The sequence below is a fragment of the Leptonychotes weddellii genome, chromosome 10 (assembly GCF_054177405.1).
Source record: "Leptonychotes weddellii isolate Sample4059 chromosome 10, ASM5417740v2, whole genome shotgun sequence".
NCBI lineage: Eukaryota > Metazoa > Chordata > Mammalia > Carnivora > Phocidae > Leptonychotes > Leptonychotes weddellii.
Genome location: NC_138378.1, coordinates 63,645,477 through 63,663,503, shown reverse-complemented (window position 1 = coordinate 63,663,503; position 18,027 = coordinate 63,645,477).

Sequence of the window (18,027 nt, the reverse complement as noted above, 5' to 3'; positions counted from 1 at the left end):
CCAATAAGGGACTTGATCCTAGGACCCTAGATCATGACCTGAGCCCAAGGCAGACGCTTAACCCACTGAGCCACCCAGGCGCCCCCTCAGATTTTTTTCTATGCGTATACCAACATGTATAATAATTATTATTTTACTGAAATATGATCCTACTATACATACTGTTTTGAGTATGTTTGAAACTTGTTTCTGTTCTTTCAATACCTAAAGATACATTTAAGTATCAATACCTAAAGATCCATTTTATTTAGTAACTGAATAGTTTCCATTATATGAATCTACCATTATTTTTCTACACCCACTTCCCCGTTGACAAACATATATGTTACATATTATTATTTTTTACAATTATTATTTTTAAAGTTACTTCAAAGTCATCTTAATGGCAAACAGCTACTTAAAAAATGCTAAGAGTGCCATAAGACACAAAAAGAGAAAAAAAATTTAAAACAAGTGAGTAAATGTTTGTTTAAGCACTGGTAGACCTTGGTGCCTCCTGGGAATTTCTGGCCAGAGCTCTATGGACAACTTGGCCCAGCTGATGTAATTATAATGCAATCATGTCAGTGATGCAAGTGTGTAAAATTGCAAACATATGTCTTTGTTTTAAGGAACTCATGGCATAACAGTTTTAGAGACTGTTTAGAGATGGCTCTGTAGGGTTTTCAGGTTTAGAGAGGTACCTAGAGGCTTTGTTGGGATCTAATGAACCAGCAAGGAAACAGCCCCCTGGGCTTCTGCTTCCCTTCACTGTCTTTATTTTGACCAGAAATACCCTGTTTGTTCACATTGTAACAAAAGAAGTCAAAACCCAAATTTCAGTAATAGTGATATAAGCTTCTGGTAAAATACATGTGAATCCATGCAAAAGCAGCCCTGAAATCTTTAACCTCTCAAACCTGAAGCAGAAGTTGTATTGCAAATGGCTAAATGGATCAAGATTTAATAGAGATGAGCTTCCAGACAGAACCAGTATTAAGATTTATGTGATCTGCAACATGTCTTGAGGTTCTACCAGTTTGATTAAAAAGGGAGCTGGAAGGCTTTGGGGAATGCCACCTCTAATAGCTCCCTCTGCTCAACTAGGGAAGACCAGACAAATGTGACTTGGCAATGCAAAGTAAGAACTTGACTCCATGGTTGGGCCGCTCCCAGCCAGGCTTCTGCCAATTTACCCCTTTCCAAATGAGTGTAAAAAGCAGGAAGTATGCTGGTACTTGGGAACTTCATGAATGCCATTAGCTTTGTTGAATTTGGATTCCTTTGTAGGAAATGTTCTAATATGTGTGAGAGTTGCATCATTTAGAGCTGCATGCTAGTGGGATGAATGCTGCAGATGGGACTTCAAAATAATTTTTTAAAATAAACCAGTGTGTCACTAGATATGAATAAAATGTAAGTCTGTATGACATCCCAGATGACCCCCAGTGTGAGCAGGCAACAGTGACAAGGCTGTAAAGAGATTAGTAATAAGAATATTAATAGCCAACTTTTACTCAACCCTCCAGGCCAGACTCTATTCTAGGCATTTTACATGAATTTTCTGATTTAAATCTCACCAGGATCTTATGAATTTAGGTAAGGTTATTATTCTCCTTTTATAATTGAAGAAGCTGAAGCATGGAGAAGTTGGTAGACTGGCCCAGTGTCACATACCGAATAACGGTAGAGCGGTGATTCAAACCCAAGCAGTCTACCTCTGGAGTCTGCACCACTAGCCACTGGTACGTCGAGAAATTTAAAACTTCAAAGTCAAGTCAAATCAACGGAGGTGCAGGGAGCACCCCCAGAGCCCTGATAAGGTCTTGCAATACCATCTCCCATTAAAAGGAGCCAGGCTGATTCAGGTCTGGCGCAGGAAATGAACAGGAGAAACTCGAAACATCTTGTCACATGGATAGTTGAGGAAACTATCAAAGACTACTAGGGTTGTTTCAAAAGAACCCAAGAGCCAACCCAGTGAGGTTCCCACTGGCCAAAGATGGGACTTTTTGAGCATTAAGAGGATAATAAATGGCAATAAGTTGAAACATCAAATATGTTTAAGTCTATGAGTTCATAATGATGCTCAAAAAATTGGTCCCATCTAGAAGATGACTGAGAAGCAATTCATTATTGATTTGAAAACTGGTATATAAATTCTATTATTTTTTCTGACCTTTTGATGTCACTTACATCCCTGGGTAACTGAATAATACACGAGGCGAAGCTCCTCCTTGCAGAAGTGTTCCAGCAGCTAAATGACAAAGGAATGAAGAAATTAGAGTATCACCTTTCTGCAACTCCCTGAGAACGAATGTGTCTAGACCTTGAAGATCACTCATTGTTTCTAACATGACAAAAAGAGAGACAACCAAACAATATTTACCTCTTCATGGAGAAAGGAAGAACACACCAACGCCCATGAAAAACTCCTGCCAAAAAATCCAAGTCTCATCAAGCTGCTCATTCCAACTCCTGATTTCAGAAGGTACAGAGGACAGAGGAACATGTTACACTCTACCATGGGAGTACATGCAGCAAAAAAATCAGACTGTGGGAAACTCTACAGGACAAAGGACCTGATATCTTCAATAAATAATTTACAAGAAACACAGAGGGAAAGGGAACTCTATAGATTTTTAAAAATTTTTTTAAAGATTTTTATTTATTTACTTGAGAGAGAGAGAGTAGGGAGAGGGAGAAGCAGACCCCTGCTGAGCAGGGAGCCCGACGCGGGGCTCGATCCCAGGACCCTGAGACCATGACCCGAGCCGAAAGCAGCCACTTAACTGACTGAGCCACCCAGGTGCCCCAGGAAACCTATAGATTAATAAAAGAGACTCAAAAGGCATATCAACCAATGGCAATGTGGGGGCATTATTTAGACCTTAATTTTTTTTTCAGACTGTAAAGAAAGAATTGATAATTTGACCAATGACTGAATATTTGATAATATTAAAGAACTATTAATATTTTGAGGTGTAATTATATATATACGTATATGTACACATATATATGTATATGTACATATACGTATATATATATTTATTTATTTTTTAGGTCTCTTCTTTTACTGATGACATAGTATGCTCCCTCTGGGATTTGCTTCTAGATAATATGCAATGAAGTTGGGGGTAGAGGTGAAACAGAATTGGCTGTGAGTTGATAATTATTGAAGTAGGTAATGGGTACATATAGGCTTATTAATGTTCTTTCTACCATTGTATATGTTTGAAAATTTTAAATAAAATGTTATTTTTAAATGCAGCAACTGATTTTAGGGCTACACAAGGTACACACTATTTCTGGTCAAAGAATACCTGAGTGATTTAGCCCCAAATACTTTCCATATTAAGATGAAATGAACTTGGCACTCATGACTTTAATTAATGTATGCCTTTCCTGGGCTATGCAATGGAATAAAGAGATTAATTTGAGTAGCTATTGTTAAATTAAAATGTGAGATCCTTGAGCTAGAAATAGGAAGATAAAAACCAGATGGTACTGTCACGAAATATCATCAGAAATAATTTATAATAGTTTGGTAGCTATTGTTTGAAGGGATTCATTCACCATTTAAAAATTGCTAGCATTTTAAGTCCAAATTGATGAAGTACCCTGAAATCTTCACCACAATGTCACAAACATTTGTTAGGGTTCTATGCTGTGCTAGGTGCTGGGAATCCAGAAATGCTTCTGAAGCCTCTCACGGGGAAAAAAAGGAAAACGGGACACCACTAACCCTAATCAGAAACGGGTGGAGGAGGGTGCAAGGAGACGCTGTAGCTCAGCGCTGCGGATCGCTCCACCTGGGTGGTGAGAGCTGGAGAGAGAGCTTTTGAGATTGTGCTAGGCAGAGGAAGGGACTGGGTGAAGGGCTCTCTCGCGGAGGGAAATGACATGAGGCAGAAGTGATGAGTAGGAGCCGTGAGAGCTTCAAGCCCTCCACCTGACGTCCTTGGCTCTGCAGACCCCACTCACTTCCCTGGGAATCGTATTTGTCATGTTCTAACCTATGTGCTCACGACGCAGAAATTCTTATCTTCAGCCTTGACCCCTGTGCGGAGCTCCACTACTGCCTACTCCAAATGCCCACGCTTCAGGATGGATTTCATTGCAAATCCAAGTCCCAAAACGCTACTCATTATTTTCCCTGAAACCCACTCTCTTTCTCCTGTAACCACTATTGATGCAGGCATCCAAGACACAGACCTTCGAGACCTAGGTGCCCGTGTGTCCCGCACCTCCACATCTTCCATAGCCACCGCCTCCTCGGTTCCCCACGGCTACTGCCGGGGTTCAAGCCTTGCCGTCTCTCAGACAACAGCCCTGGTCTCCCACCTTCTGTGTCTTCCCGCTCCAGTCTATTTTCTACTCTGCTGTCGGAGTTTCAGAGTTCCCAAGTTTCCCTCATAAAAAATACATGGAGTGCTCATGAAAATGCAGACTTCCAGGCTTCCTCTGGACATTCTGATTCTAGGTTGGGGCCCTGAACTAGTATTATCCTCGGAGAAGTTTGAAAAATGCTGTTGGAACACACAGCCCTGCTACATATCCTCTCCATATAGCACTGCTTTTTTAAACATTTTTTTTTAAAGCTCCATGCCAAACGTGGGGCTTGAACGGCCCTTAGATCAAGAGCCGCACGCTCCACCGACTGAACTGGCCAGCCACCCCCCGTATAGCAGTCTTTTAAACCATTTATGTAAAGGTGATTTCCAGTAAAAACATATAATTTACATTGCAAAGCAGGACATACACATAGTTATATATGCGGAAACAAATGGAATGTCCACAAACCAACTTTTTCTCCTCTGTTCTATTTCACTTTAAAATAACGATAAAATCCAAGTTCTTTAGCTTGTTTTGTCACATTCTAGCTCATATTTACGTTCTGCAAATACTTCCATATTAAATTGCTTCCTGGCCATGACTTATTCTGTGCACGATGTACCCACTGTCTAGACCTTCTCTCCGCCTCTTGTTCACTTGGTGAACTTCTTCTTTCTTCAAGTCTTAGTCGGATATCATGTCCCTTGTGTAACCTCCCCCTAAGTCCCTGAGCCACCGTGAAGGGCTTTGGCCCAGATGTTCCTTGTGCAGTTTGCACACGGCCAAATTAGTATCGAGCATCTACTTCTGTACCCTGAAGTTACCTGTTCACCGTGCTTGTCACTCGAATTCACCACACTCCTTGACTGTAAGGAGCCTTTTGTGAGCCGTTTCTAGAAAGGGCCTCGAAAGATGACTGCCACAGAGCGGAAGCATGACAAAATGCAGCCCAGTGGCCTCCGGGAAGGAACGAGCCAGGGCCTGATCCGAGGAGCGCTAGTGTGGAGCTCGGACAGGAGACAGAGCGGCAAAGTCGCTTCTGGTCAGGTTGAGAAAAAGGCATACATGTGATGCTGGAAGACTTGGACTTATCTTCCAACCAAAGCAGAAGTTTTGTTCCCAAGTGGGGTTATTTGACTAGAGCAAGGATATGAATGACAAGAGTTTTATTTTAGGAAGACAGCTCTGATAATGTGCTGCCGGGTGCTGAGAAGGGGCTGAGAGTGTAGACCCGAGGCCGTTGGGATGATGCCAACGAGTGGGGTCAGTGAGAGACCCTGGTAACCACTGGGAGAAGCCCAGTGACTGGCAGGGTGTAAGGCATGAGAGAGTGAAGAATCAAAAATAATTTGGAACTCAGCTAAGGGATCAAGGTCCACATCAATAGTGATAAGTCATGTTAGTAACATGTACCCTTGATGTGGTGTGCTAAAAATGGCACTTGACCTCTCTGGTCTTTTTCCCGATAACCCACAGCTGCAGTCTCATCTTTTTTTTTTTTTTTTAAGATTTTATTTATTTATTTGACAGAGAGAGACACAGCGAGAGAGGGAACACAAGCAGGGGGAGTGGGAGAGGGAGAAGCAGGCTTCCCGCTGAGCAGGGAACCCGATGCAGGGCTCAATCCCAGGACCCTGGGATCATGACCCGAGCTGAAGGCAGATGCTTAACGACTGAGCCAGCCAGGCACCCCTGCAGTCTCATCTTGGGAAAAACATCAAGACAAATCCCAATTGAGAGACATTTCTACAAAATACCTGGCTAATAGTCCTCAAAACTGCCAAGGTCATCAAAAACAAGGAATTCCTAAGAAATTATAGCCACCAGGAGCCTGAGAAGACATGACTAAGTCCAGTGTGGTACCCTGGATGGGATCATAGAACAGAAAAAAAAAAGACATTAGAAATCTGAATAAAGTGCTGACTTGAGTTAATGTGTCAATATTGATCTGTTAATTGTAGCAAATGTACCCCGCTGTCTAATAAAACCGACTTGGAAGCTGTGACTAGCATCATGATGTCGTATAGATATTTCATGTTCTATGGATGATGGTGATGTGGAAAATGCAGAGGCAGCCTTGCATGGAATAGAAGGCCATTGTGAGACCATCGTTATTTCATTGGTATTCAAAATCTGAAGGTTCTTATTTGAATGTTCTCGCTATGTATCTCTCACTTCCACTTCTGGATACTAATACTCAAATCTATGTAAGGTCTATTCATTCCCTGCCTGCCCTAATTGTCAGGTCTTACGTAGGCACAAGCTAACACTGTGATCCCCTGTGCCTGGAATGTTACTCCACCAGGTTATCTCTAAGTTGGGTCTTCTTGATCATTCAACTCAAATGTTCCCTCCCCAGAAAGCCTTCCTGGACTACCAGATCTAAAGTAGCCCCTCCCATCACTCCACGTTGCATTCCCTGTTGTGTTTTCTTCATGGCTCTTATCATGTCTAAATTCACTTGTTTGATTACTTGCCTATTGTCTTTGGCTAACGTTCCCATTAGAATCAAAGTTCCACCGTGAAGGAGGGACCTCATCTGCTTTATCCATGCTTTATTCCACAGCCCAGGTACTGGGCAGGCTCCCGACATCTCTGCTGAATGAATTCAGGGAAAACACTGTCTTTGTTAGCTCAGGTTGCTGTAACATAGTACCATAAACTGGATGGTTTAAACAGCAGACATTTATTTCTCATCATTCTGAAGGCTGGAAGGTCCGAAATCAAGGTGCTGTTGATATGGTTCCTAGTGAAAGTGTTCTTCCTGGCTTGCAGATGGCTTTCTTCTTGCTGTGTCCTTACATGGGGGGGTGGGGAGAGAGAGATTATAACTGGAGGCACAATGGCTTATTTAGGTCAGTTATCAGACCCAGTGAGCAACACTGAACTGATAACTGAAAAAGTAAATTTTATAGTCAGTACTTGTTGTTCGTGACTAAAGGTCACACAGAAAGGTTTTACCCTTTGGGAAAAGGTCTGGAAGGAAAGGAAAATGGCAAGAGCAGAACATTTTAGGGAGGTTTGAAAAGGGACAGAACTGGATGCTTGGAAAGAGTGAAACTTCCGTCTTGTGTGAATTTCCCCAGGGCCTCTGCCAGCTCTAGTGAGGTCTCTGCCTTTCCCAGGGGAGCCTGCCGGGCGCCTACAGGTACCAGTGGTCCAGTTTACCTGACTTAGGGGGACCGTCAAATGACCAAACTCTGATGCCTGAGGCTTGAACCGGATGCTGCAGTTTGGGTGGCCTTTGAGAGAGAGAGAGAGCAGGAAACAAGTGAAACTCAGCTGTGTTCATTCCACAGGTTCTGTGGAGCATTATTCTGTGCCAGGGACTATTATAGGAGTGGCAGATAAGAGTCTCTCCCTTCATGGAGCTCCCATTCTTTTTTTTTTTTTAAGATTTTATTTATTTATTTGAGAGAGAATGAGAGACAGAGAGCACGAGAGGGAAGAGGGCAGAGGGAGAAGCAGACCCCCTGCTGAGCAGGGAGCCCGATGCGGGACTCGATCCCAGGACTCCAGGATCATGACCTGAGCCGAAGGCAGTCGCTTAACCAACTGAGCCACCCAGGTGCCCGGAGCTCCCATTCTAATGGGGAGAGAAAGATGAAAAATGCGAATCAAACCACAAATAAGAGTTATTAGGAGTAAAACAAAGTAAAGGCTAGAGAGTGGCTGGGGGGCAGGAGTTCGGGAATTGTGGCAGCCTGGCAGAAATTTAGGGGGAAAGCACTCTAGGCAGAAGAGTAGCAAGTACAAAGGCCCTGAAGCAAGAAGGGGCACCGTGTGTGTGTGTGTGTGTGTGTGTGTGTGTGCATGTGTGCGTACGTGCGTGTAGTAAGGAGCCAGTGTGCATAATGTCCCATGAATGCAAGGAGTGTGAAGGAAATGAGGTCAGGGAGGTGAGCAGGGCCAGGTCACTTGGGGCCCCAGAGACCACGTGGGGTGGGGGAGTGGAGTTTGAATTGCAGTGGGAGGCCGTGCATGACTGTAAGGGGTAGAGTGATAGGTTCTGATATGGACACACACACATTCTTATCTGTCTGCTACTGCTATGTAGAATAAAGGGCACTGGGACCAGAGTAGAGGCAGGATGACTGGTAAGGAGGTTCTTGTACAAGTTCAGTTGAGGAATGGTGGCTGATACTTAAGTGGGATCAGTGGAAACAGTAACCAGCACTGGGAAGACAGAGGCGGGGACTAGTGTCCTGAAGACTGTCTCCAAAGTCCTGAAAATACTTCCAGGTTTATATAAGGAAAATGTGGGATCGAGGCCAGCGGGTGCGTGCAGGTGGGCAGTAAAAGTCAGGTCTACTGTTGTCTTAGAATCAATCACAGGTGGGGGCTTGCTGGCTCAGGGCTGTCATTTCTTGAGGGGATACTTTGCCCGCAGGGTCTTTTGCCGGAGTTAAGAGATAAGCTGGAGGGGCGCCTGGGTGGCTCAGTTGGTTAAGCGATTGCCTTCGGCTCAGGTCATGATCCTGGAGTCCCGGGATCGAGTCCTGCATCGGGCTCCTTGCTTGGTGGGGAGTCTGCTTCTCCCTCTGACCCTACCCCCTCTCATGTGCTCTCTCTCACTCTCTCAAATAAATGAATAAATCAAATCTTTAAAAAAAAGAAAGAGATAAGCTGGAAAAAAGAACTCAATCAATTAGAAAATTTCAGGTCAGAACGGAGGTAGTGGAGTCCTCTTTCAAAATGTCCAGACTTGGGATAGGTCTTGGGGGTGGGGCTGGCAGGGCCTGCTGCCGTGGAGGATGAGAGAAAGAGAATTCCAGGATGCCTTGTAGTTTGGGGCTTGAGCAACTGCGTGGTTGTGGGGCTGGTAACTGAGATGAGGAAGATGAAGGGAAGAGCCTGTTTGGAGATGGAATCAGGTTTGGTTTGGGGTCGTTTTAAATTCAAGTTATCTGTTAGATATCTAGGAGGAGAAATTGAGGAGGCAAGTGGCTCCAAGGTCAAGGCTGGAGATGGGTCTTTGGGAATCATTAACTGCAATCTCCTTGCCCCTTAGAATGGGCTCAAAGCCCTTCCCCATATTTCATGGAACTCAAAAGCTCTCAAGATGATTTGGTGGAATCATCTTGGTAGACAGGGAGGAAGAGGGCTTCATTCCTTGACACTTCTAGCTCCAGCTTCTGCTTCTTTTGAATCAGTACAGTTTATCTTCTGCAACACTCTTCCCTCACAGAAGGAATTCAGCCACTTCTTTGATTTCCATATTCAGTCAAGCTGTTGAGTGTGTAGGAAACTGCATTAAAGATTTGCTGGAGACAGAAGGGAGTGTGCATGTTTGGGGAGAGTGTGGGGTAATACTATAATAGCATGAATAAGATTTTTTAATAACATGAATAATATTAAATGGAATACTAGTCTTTCCTGTTTTCTTTTTTTTTTTTTAAGATTTTATTTATTTATTTGACAGAGAGGCAGCGAGAGAGGCAACACAAGCAAGGGGAGTGGGAGAGGGAGAAGCAGGCTTCCCACTGAGCAGGGAGCCCGATGTGGGGCTCGATCCCAGGATCCTGGGATCATGACCCAAGCTGAAGGCAGACGCTTAACGACTGAGCCACCCAGGCGCCCCATCTTCCCTGTTTTCAAAATGTCTTGGGATTGCTGTATGTGAGGCATGTCTTAGGATATTTCTTCTTCTTCTTTTTAAGATTTTATTTATTCGAGAGAAAGATAGAGAGCACGAGCATAGGGAGAGAGGCAGAAATAGACTCCCCACTGGGACCCCGGGATCACGACCTGAGCCGAAGGCAGACGCTTAACCAACTGAGCCACCCAGGCGCCCCTTTTCTTTCTTTCTTTCTTTTTTTTAAAGGATACTTCTATGGCCCTATTATATCTCGCATTCCCAGCTCCTGGACTTTTCCAGGCAGAGGAACTAAACATCCTCCACCCATGCCCCACCCTCCCCCCAAGGCAGCTCCAGATCCATTTTTATATATTCAAATCAGACTATACTCAGAAAAAACTGAGAATTCAGAACAAAAAGAAGACTTTCATTAAGCAAATCTCTCCTTAGAAGACATTTACTGTTTACAAAAAGTAAGCCTTTCTCAACTTTTATAATCCCTGAAGCATCCTTGACCCCTTGTATCTATTCTGACATCCAGACACCTTCTCAGTAGTAGGGAGGAGGGGAGGGGGTTCAGTCTAGGTGCCCGTCCCCAGCCACCATCACAGTAATAGGGAAAATAGTCCATGTCCCAGGTGTCCCAGGAAGCATCTTTTTTTTTTTTTTTAAAGATTTTATCTATTCATTTGAGACAGAGAGATTGAGAGAGAGAGCGTGCAGGGAGGAGCAGAGGGAGAGGGTCAAGCAGACTCTGTGCTAAGCACAGAGCAAGACACAGGGCTCAATCCCAGGACCCTGAGATCTTGACCTGAGCTGAAATCAGGAGTCAGACACTTCACCAACTGAGCTCCCCCAGGTGCCCCCTCCAAGAAGGCATCTTTTTACCACGTACCTGGACTAAGTCCCCTTGGCCCCAGGACTACAAGGCTTTGCAGAAGAGCTGGGCAGTGAGGGCAGCAGAGGGCATTTTGCTCTAGAAAAGACTTGTACCTCAAGTGCTTCTGCATTTCACGGATTTAGGAAATGATAACTAAAACCAGAAATAGTTGAAGCACTAGACATACAGTTGATACCATTTGCTTAGTTGGAGTGGAACATCTTTGTTGTTCAAACACTGCATTTTAAACACATCCAGACAAAGAGAGATACGCAACTGATATGTCCATTAATGCAGCTAAGGCAGGAAAGTGGCTGGGTTTATCAACATGGGATGTGACCAGAAAGAACTGGAGAAGCAGAGAAGTCACACTCCAGGTTCTGTGATTTCAGTGCCAAGGCATAGACCCCCCCTCTCCCCCCAGAGTGTGGAGTTTCACACTGTCCTGGAAGGGATGGGTATTTTAATACCATACTATTTTAGTACTGGGTTTTAGTATTCATACCGATACTTAAGTTAATGATAGATAATGTGCTATGGGTTCAGTTTTTCTAAACCCTTTTGTTTTCTTTGCAGTATCCTGAGATAAAAGAATCCTAAAGATAACCTTGTGCTACCGTCTGGCCAGAGACTGGGAAGCCAGATAAGGTTTTAAGGTTTCCCCTTAGAATAATGTTGCCTAGTAAGGATCCATTCCGGATTGGTGGTCCTGCTGTTGTATATCTCTACCTTTTTTTTTTTTTTAAAGATTTTATTTATTTATTTGAGACAGAGAGAATGAGAGAGAGAGAGCACATGAGAGGGGGGAGGGCCAGAGGGAGAAGCAGGCCCCCCGCCGAGCAGGGAGCCCAATGCGGGACTCGATCCAGGGACTCCAGGATCATGACCCGAGCCGAAGGCAGTCGCTTAACCAACTGAGCCACCCAGGCGCCCATATCTCTACCTTTTTAGCTGTCTCTCCCCTTTACCCTGTTCCTCCCTCTGTCTCTGTCTCTATTCCTCTGCTTTCAGGAGATTCTTTTCTTCCTCACTTTCACCAAATCCAAGTAGTCATTTTTAACCTACTTTGTCTCCCAGACGTTTTGAGGAAAGATGTGAACCCTCACCTAAGAAAAATGTCGATACAGGAACATACATTGTGAGGGCCTCTAAAATCTACCCATGGACCCCATGTCAAGGACTCCCCGAAGGAGTACACGATGGTTGCAGGAAGTGAGGAAGGAGTCAGAGGCTCTGGATTATAGTCATGAACAAGTGCTCCTTTGATGGAGCGAAGACACTGCAGTGGGAAGATGCACTCTGGCTTCCCTGTGGGGCCTTGGCAAGTCTACTTCCAGCTTTGTCATCTGTAAACATGGCAGGCCTGCCTTTTCCCTTGTCTGTAAAATGAAGTGTTTGCATTCAATGACGTCTAAGGTACCTTCTAACTACGATTCCTTGTCTGTCCTTTCTGCTCAGCCCCATATCATGTACTATTGGTTATTAGCTCCAGCGAGTGCCCTGCTCTGAACATATCCCATATATAGTCCTCCTGAGAGAACATGTGAGAAAATAATATAAAACAAAGGGTTTTGATAGGACATGAGTTAGTCCAAGTCAAAAACTACTTAAAGAATATTGTCAAATCCCCTAACAGCTCATCCAAAAGAAAGCATGTGTGGTTTGCTTTTTTAAATAGACAGACTTCATGCAGACCAAGCAGGGAAAAGTCATTGCCACTTTCCCCTCCTTCCCTGTGTCCTGGAATACTCCCCGAGGTCCCTCTGGGGGCGGTGCCTAGAGTTTGGCTCTGGCTCCCAGCTGCGTGGGTGTCCTGGGTGGGAGAAGGGAGCTTCAAGCACCAAGTGAGGCTGAGAGCACCGCTCCAGCCGAACGCACAAGGCATTGGGCGGCAGCCCCAGCACGTGATCTTCAAACGGCACACACAGTCAAGCAGCTTCCTGGGCCACCTCTCTAACATTCTAGAATCATGGCTCTGTAGGAGGAGAGAAGGGGAATGGAGCTGTCTTCCTCCTTGCAAATGAAAGTGTATGTATTTATAAATTATTTGGAAAACTTTAGAGAGTTATGAAAGTGACACACCCAGCTGCTTGACGAATGCTTTAAAAATCCCGACAATACAAATTATTGGCAAGAATCTGGGGCAAAGGGTACTCTTGGAGGCTGCTTGGAGCCGTAGGAGTTGGTGTAACCATTTTGGAAAGCAATTTCGGCAGTATCTAGGATAACTGAAGCTCTGCAGAGACTATCATCGGCCGTTGCCTTCTATAGCAATCCTCACACGTGGATGCAGAGATACACGAACAACTGTCTTTGCATCATTGATTTTAATTGTGAAAAACTGGAAACAACCTAAATGGGCATTGGCAGGATTTAGATTTGTAGAATGGGGATGTTATACAGCAGTAAAAGAGACTAAATTGGGCTCTATGTATAAATAGAAATAAATCTCAAAAATAAATCATAGACTATTTTCAGCATGATACCATTTATATGACATTTAAAAAAATGCAAACCTATGTATATGTTGTTTTGGAGAGATCCATATGTTGTAAATCATATCCATAACACTGAAAAGATAACAATTGCTAATGGTATGTGGAACCATTGGAAATCTCGTCAACGGCTAGTGATGTGTACATCAGTACAACCACTTGGGAAGCTATTTGGCACGTTTCAGTAAAATTGAATTCCGCAGGTATGTGACCCAGAGATTCTACTTCTAGGTGTATACCAAACGGAAATACATACGTAGATGGACGGAGACTCATGTACAAGCACGTTCATAGCAGCACTGTTCCCAGCATCCCCAAGCTGGAGACAACCCAGAATGTTACCTGGACGACTATATACACAAATGGTATCCCTTTTGATACAATGGAATGCTATACACCAGCGACACAGCTGAACAAAGTAGTGGGTTAATCTCACAGATCTATTGTAGAACATGGAGGCTGGATACAAAAAAGCACATACAATAGAATTCCATTTATGTAAAGCAGAAAACCAGGCAAAATCGGTGGGTGGTGATAGACTTCTAGATGGTGGTAACACCTTCATGGCTGGGAAGGGGTCCCCAAGGGGCTTCTGAGATGCTAGTCAGGTTCCATTTCTTGCTCTGGGTAGCAGTGACATGGGGGTATTCATTTTGTGAAAATGTATTGAGTTGTAAATGCCTAATCTGAGTAGCATGCTGTACTTTAGTCAAAGTTAAAAAAAACAAACAAACCAAACACTTACTTGTGGACAGAGATTGTTCCTGAACTTCTTACACAGCTTTATATTCCTGGGCAATAAGCCAGGCACCTTCATCTTTATGTGTTTTCAATGTAGAGGAATTGGGAAATTGAATTGAATTGAATCGAATTAAATTAAATTAAATTAAAATAGCTGCTATCCTTGAGGACCTGTGGCACTTCTCTGTCCATGATACATGTTTGATATAAGGGACTTGATTTCAGAAGACCTGACTTTTCTTGTCTCTGTTGCCTATTAACTCTACAATCTTGGGCATGTCAAGAGAATTCTCTGGCCTTGGGGCGCCTTAGTCAGTTAAGCATCTGACTCTTGATGTTGGCTCAGGTCATGATCTAAGGGTCGTGAGATTGAGCCGCATGTCAGCTCTATGTTCAGTGGGGAGTCTGCTTGAGATTCTCACTTTCTCTCTCCCTCTCCCCCTCCCCCTGCTCGTGCTCTCTCTTAAATAAATAAATAAAATCTTAAAAAAAAAAAAGTAATTCTCTGGCCTTAATTTTGGCCCTTCAAGGACACAAGAATGGATTGTTGTGAAGATCACACAAGATGTATCCATGAACTTATTTTGTGAACCTTAAGGAGCTACAAATTCAATTTATTATGATCAAACAAATGTATAGCAAGATGATATTCATGTGTCATAATGTCTATTGCTAGGGGCTGGGGCCTTTACTAATATGCATCAAAGGATGGAATGAGTTTGGACAGTCTCTGAAATACAAACTCCTTTTTTTTCTGTGTAGATTGGAGAAGGATTTCGTGACGGTTAGCTTTATGTGTCAACTTGGTTGACAACTTGGTGCCTAGTTGTCCCGTCAAATATGTTTAGATGTTGCTGCGAGGTATTTTTTTAAGATGTGATTAACATTTAAATCAGTAGACTTAGAGTAAAGCAGATTACCCTTCCTGTGAGTGGACATGATCTAATCAGTTGAAAGCCTTAAGAGGAAATACTGAGATCCCACTGAAGAAAGAAATTCTGCCTCCAGACTGCCTTTGACTCAAGACACCAGCATCCACTCTTTCTTGTGTCTTAAGCCTGCCCCTTGCTCTGCAGCTTTCAGACTGGCTGGCCCCCACAACTGCACGAGCCATCTCCTGACCGTCAATCTATATATCTCTCTGTACATCCTATTGATTCTATTTCTGTGAAGAACTCTGACTCTCGGGTTAGGTAAAGGGAAGAGGAGAGGAGGGAGAGGAAATTTTGTATGGCTGTTAGAAAAGAGAGGATCCCGTGCCCTCTTTAAAAAGTGAATTGTGTTGGCTTGGATGAGCTGCTTTATCTGGATTACATATGGAAGCACAACTTCTCTTATAATTCCCCTTAATTTTGTACTATTTAAGTGAAGGTATAGGTTTGCCTCTTTTAAAAAAACACAACTGGTATTTTTCCTTCCTCTGTGTGTGTGTGTGTGTGTGTATCTATTTTAAACATACTTTAGATCATTCTGCATGTACAGATTCACAGCCTGCTTTTGTTGTTATGCTCACATGCAAGTGTTTTCACCATCGCAGATGTCACTTTTAACAGCTGCATATCCGACCTATTGATATGAATTTATTTACTCATCTCTTTATTGTTTACCTTTGGTGGTTATTGATATGTTGATTGTGGTTATTGTTGTTTTAAATTATGATGCAGCAAGGTGTAGTGGATAAAGCACACAATTTGGAGACCTCTAGACCTGGGTTTGAATTTCAGAAATGCTGCTTAGCTGTATGACTTAGGGAAGTTAGTCGATCACCTTAGTGTGGGACGTGGGTGGCACTACTTGAGTTGACAGGTTATAATGAGTGAGAAAACATAAAAATGCCTAGTAGAGTAACTGGCACATGGTAGGCATTCAGCAAATGATAAAAACACATTTCCCGTCAACTGTCAAGTCCCCAAGGGCAAGCCATGATTTTATTATTTCCAACATCTGACGTGATTTATGATGTACACTGCCCAGTACAGTACGTGTTTGCTGAACTATTGATTGCTTTACTGAACTTTGCCAAAATTGAGGATTATTTTCTTAAGTGGAATTACTGGGTCAAAGGACAGAGGCAGGCAAGGCTCTGGAAACATTTTGCAGATTGATCTCCTAAAAGGATTGTGTCAATTTAAGTGGTTGTTACACCAACGGGGAGTGCGTTTATGCATGAAAGCAGACCTCATCTGCCATAAATCACGACCATTGTCATAACCAGTGAGTTTGGCTTCGAGTCCTGCTGGCCCCAAAGCAGTCCTGTCTCATAGCGAGGGGAACAGACACCTGGCCAGGAGTAGGTGAAATGGCTCTGGTCACCAAGACTGAGCTTGCTAAGGCAACCCACCAGGGGACTGCCTATTTTGGGACCTTCTTTGGGAGTGTGGTGGTTTAGCTTTTGGTGGTTGCTCCTAATTTGGCTCTTCTTGAGTCCTTGACTTGGGGGGGGGGATAAATATATCTGCAATAACATTTTAGATGTGATATAACTTCCAAGGGTGTAGAAAACAGTTACAGAGGGGATTATTATTATTATTTTTTTAAAGATTTTATTTATTCATTTGAGACACAGAGATACAGAGAGAGAGAGAGAGCATGAGCAGTGGGAGAGGCAGAGGGAGAGGGAGAAGCAGACTCCCGGCTGAGCCAGGAGCCCGATGTGGGGCTCGATCCCAGGACCCCGGGATCATGACCTGAGCCGAAGGCAGACGCTTAACCATCTGAGCCACCCAGGCGCCCCCAGAGGGGATTATTTACTAGTGCTTTTATGGAAAGCCAGTGGAGACCAAGGCACCAGGCAAATAATACATCTCGGTTCCTATATTAGCAATACATACATCTCCATCAGCCTGTACCACAAACCAGGAAATGGTAGAGCCAATGAGAAATAATCTTCACAGTTTCAGAGATTACAGATACAATCATAATAGATAATAAGTTTTTGCACATTTATGCTTAGTGATTATGTCAAAGAATGATATTCCGTTTTGGCCTTCTTCCAAGTAAACCACCCATCTACGGGAGAGTAAAATGGCTGTTGTATTTAAAGTCAGCATGAGGAAAAAGGCAGAACTTAAGTGTGTTGAGGTCTCCTTTCCCCCATACTTGCTAACCTGAATTAGTAGTCTTGATTAGCACAAAGGCAAGGGGTGTTTTCATCACTGGGATGAAACAAATAAACCCTCTGGGTTCACAATTAGTACAATAATCAGAAATGTTAAGATTCAAAATGTTGTTTGTGTGTTTACACAAGGCTGTGTTGTATATATGCTATTTCAATCAGACAAAGAATGAGTTTGGGGTTCATTTTCTCGTGTGTAGTAGCTGAGAATAGGGTAAAGCCAGTGCACCCTTTTGAGGGATCCGAATATAGAAAAAGAAGTATAATGTCACTTCCTTCCATGAGAAATTGTTTTCCTTTTTAAGACCAAAAGGTTACATTGAAAGATTAGAAAATCTGGCAGCACTGCTAAGGTTCCCTCTGGACCACAAACCGTTTTGATACCCAGGCTCTTTACTCATCTAGGTTACCTGACGGACTCAGTAGATCAGACTTGAAAGGACAAAGGTTGCTTACCTCTCCTCTGGGGCAAGGAAGCCTAGCCCTGCAGGACACCAAGCCCCGTCTGCCCTCCCAAGAGGTGGAAGAAGACATACTGTTTGTTGCTTCATGATGAGTCAACCACCCAGACACAATCCATTTCTTGCCAGCCCTGGTGTAACTTTCTGCTTCCACAGAGGACAAGATTGGTTTGGGTTTCCCCATCATCTCCCCAGGCACTGAGATTTGCAGCCTTGACAACCTTTTTGGCTCTTCTCTTGTTCTTTGCCTGACAGATCAATCAGCTGCCAAACCTAGATTCTCCCAGCAGAGCTCTTTTGCCCAGAACCTTCTCTGCATTCCCCACACCCACCTCTATGATGCTACCTTAACACAGACTCTCCTCATCTCTTGCCTGGACCCTCCTGATCTGTGACATCTTACCAGGTCTGCTGGCTCCAGTTGATCTTTTTTTTTTTTTTTT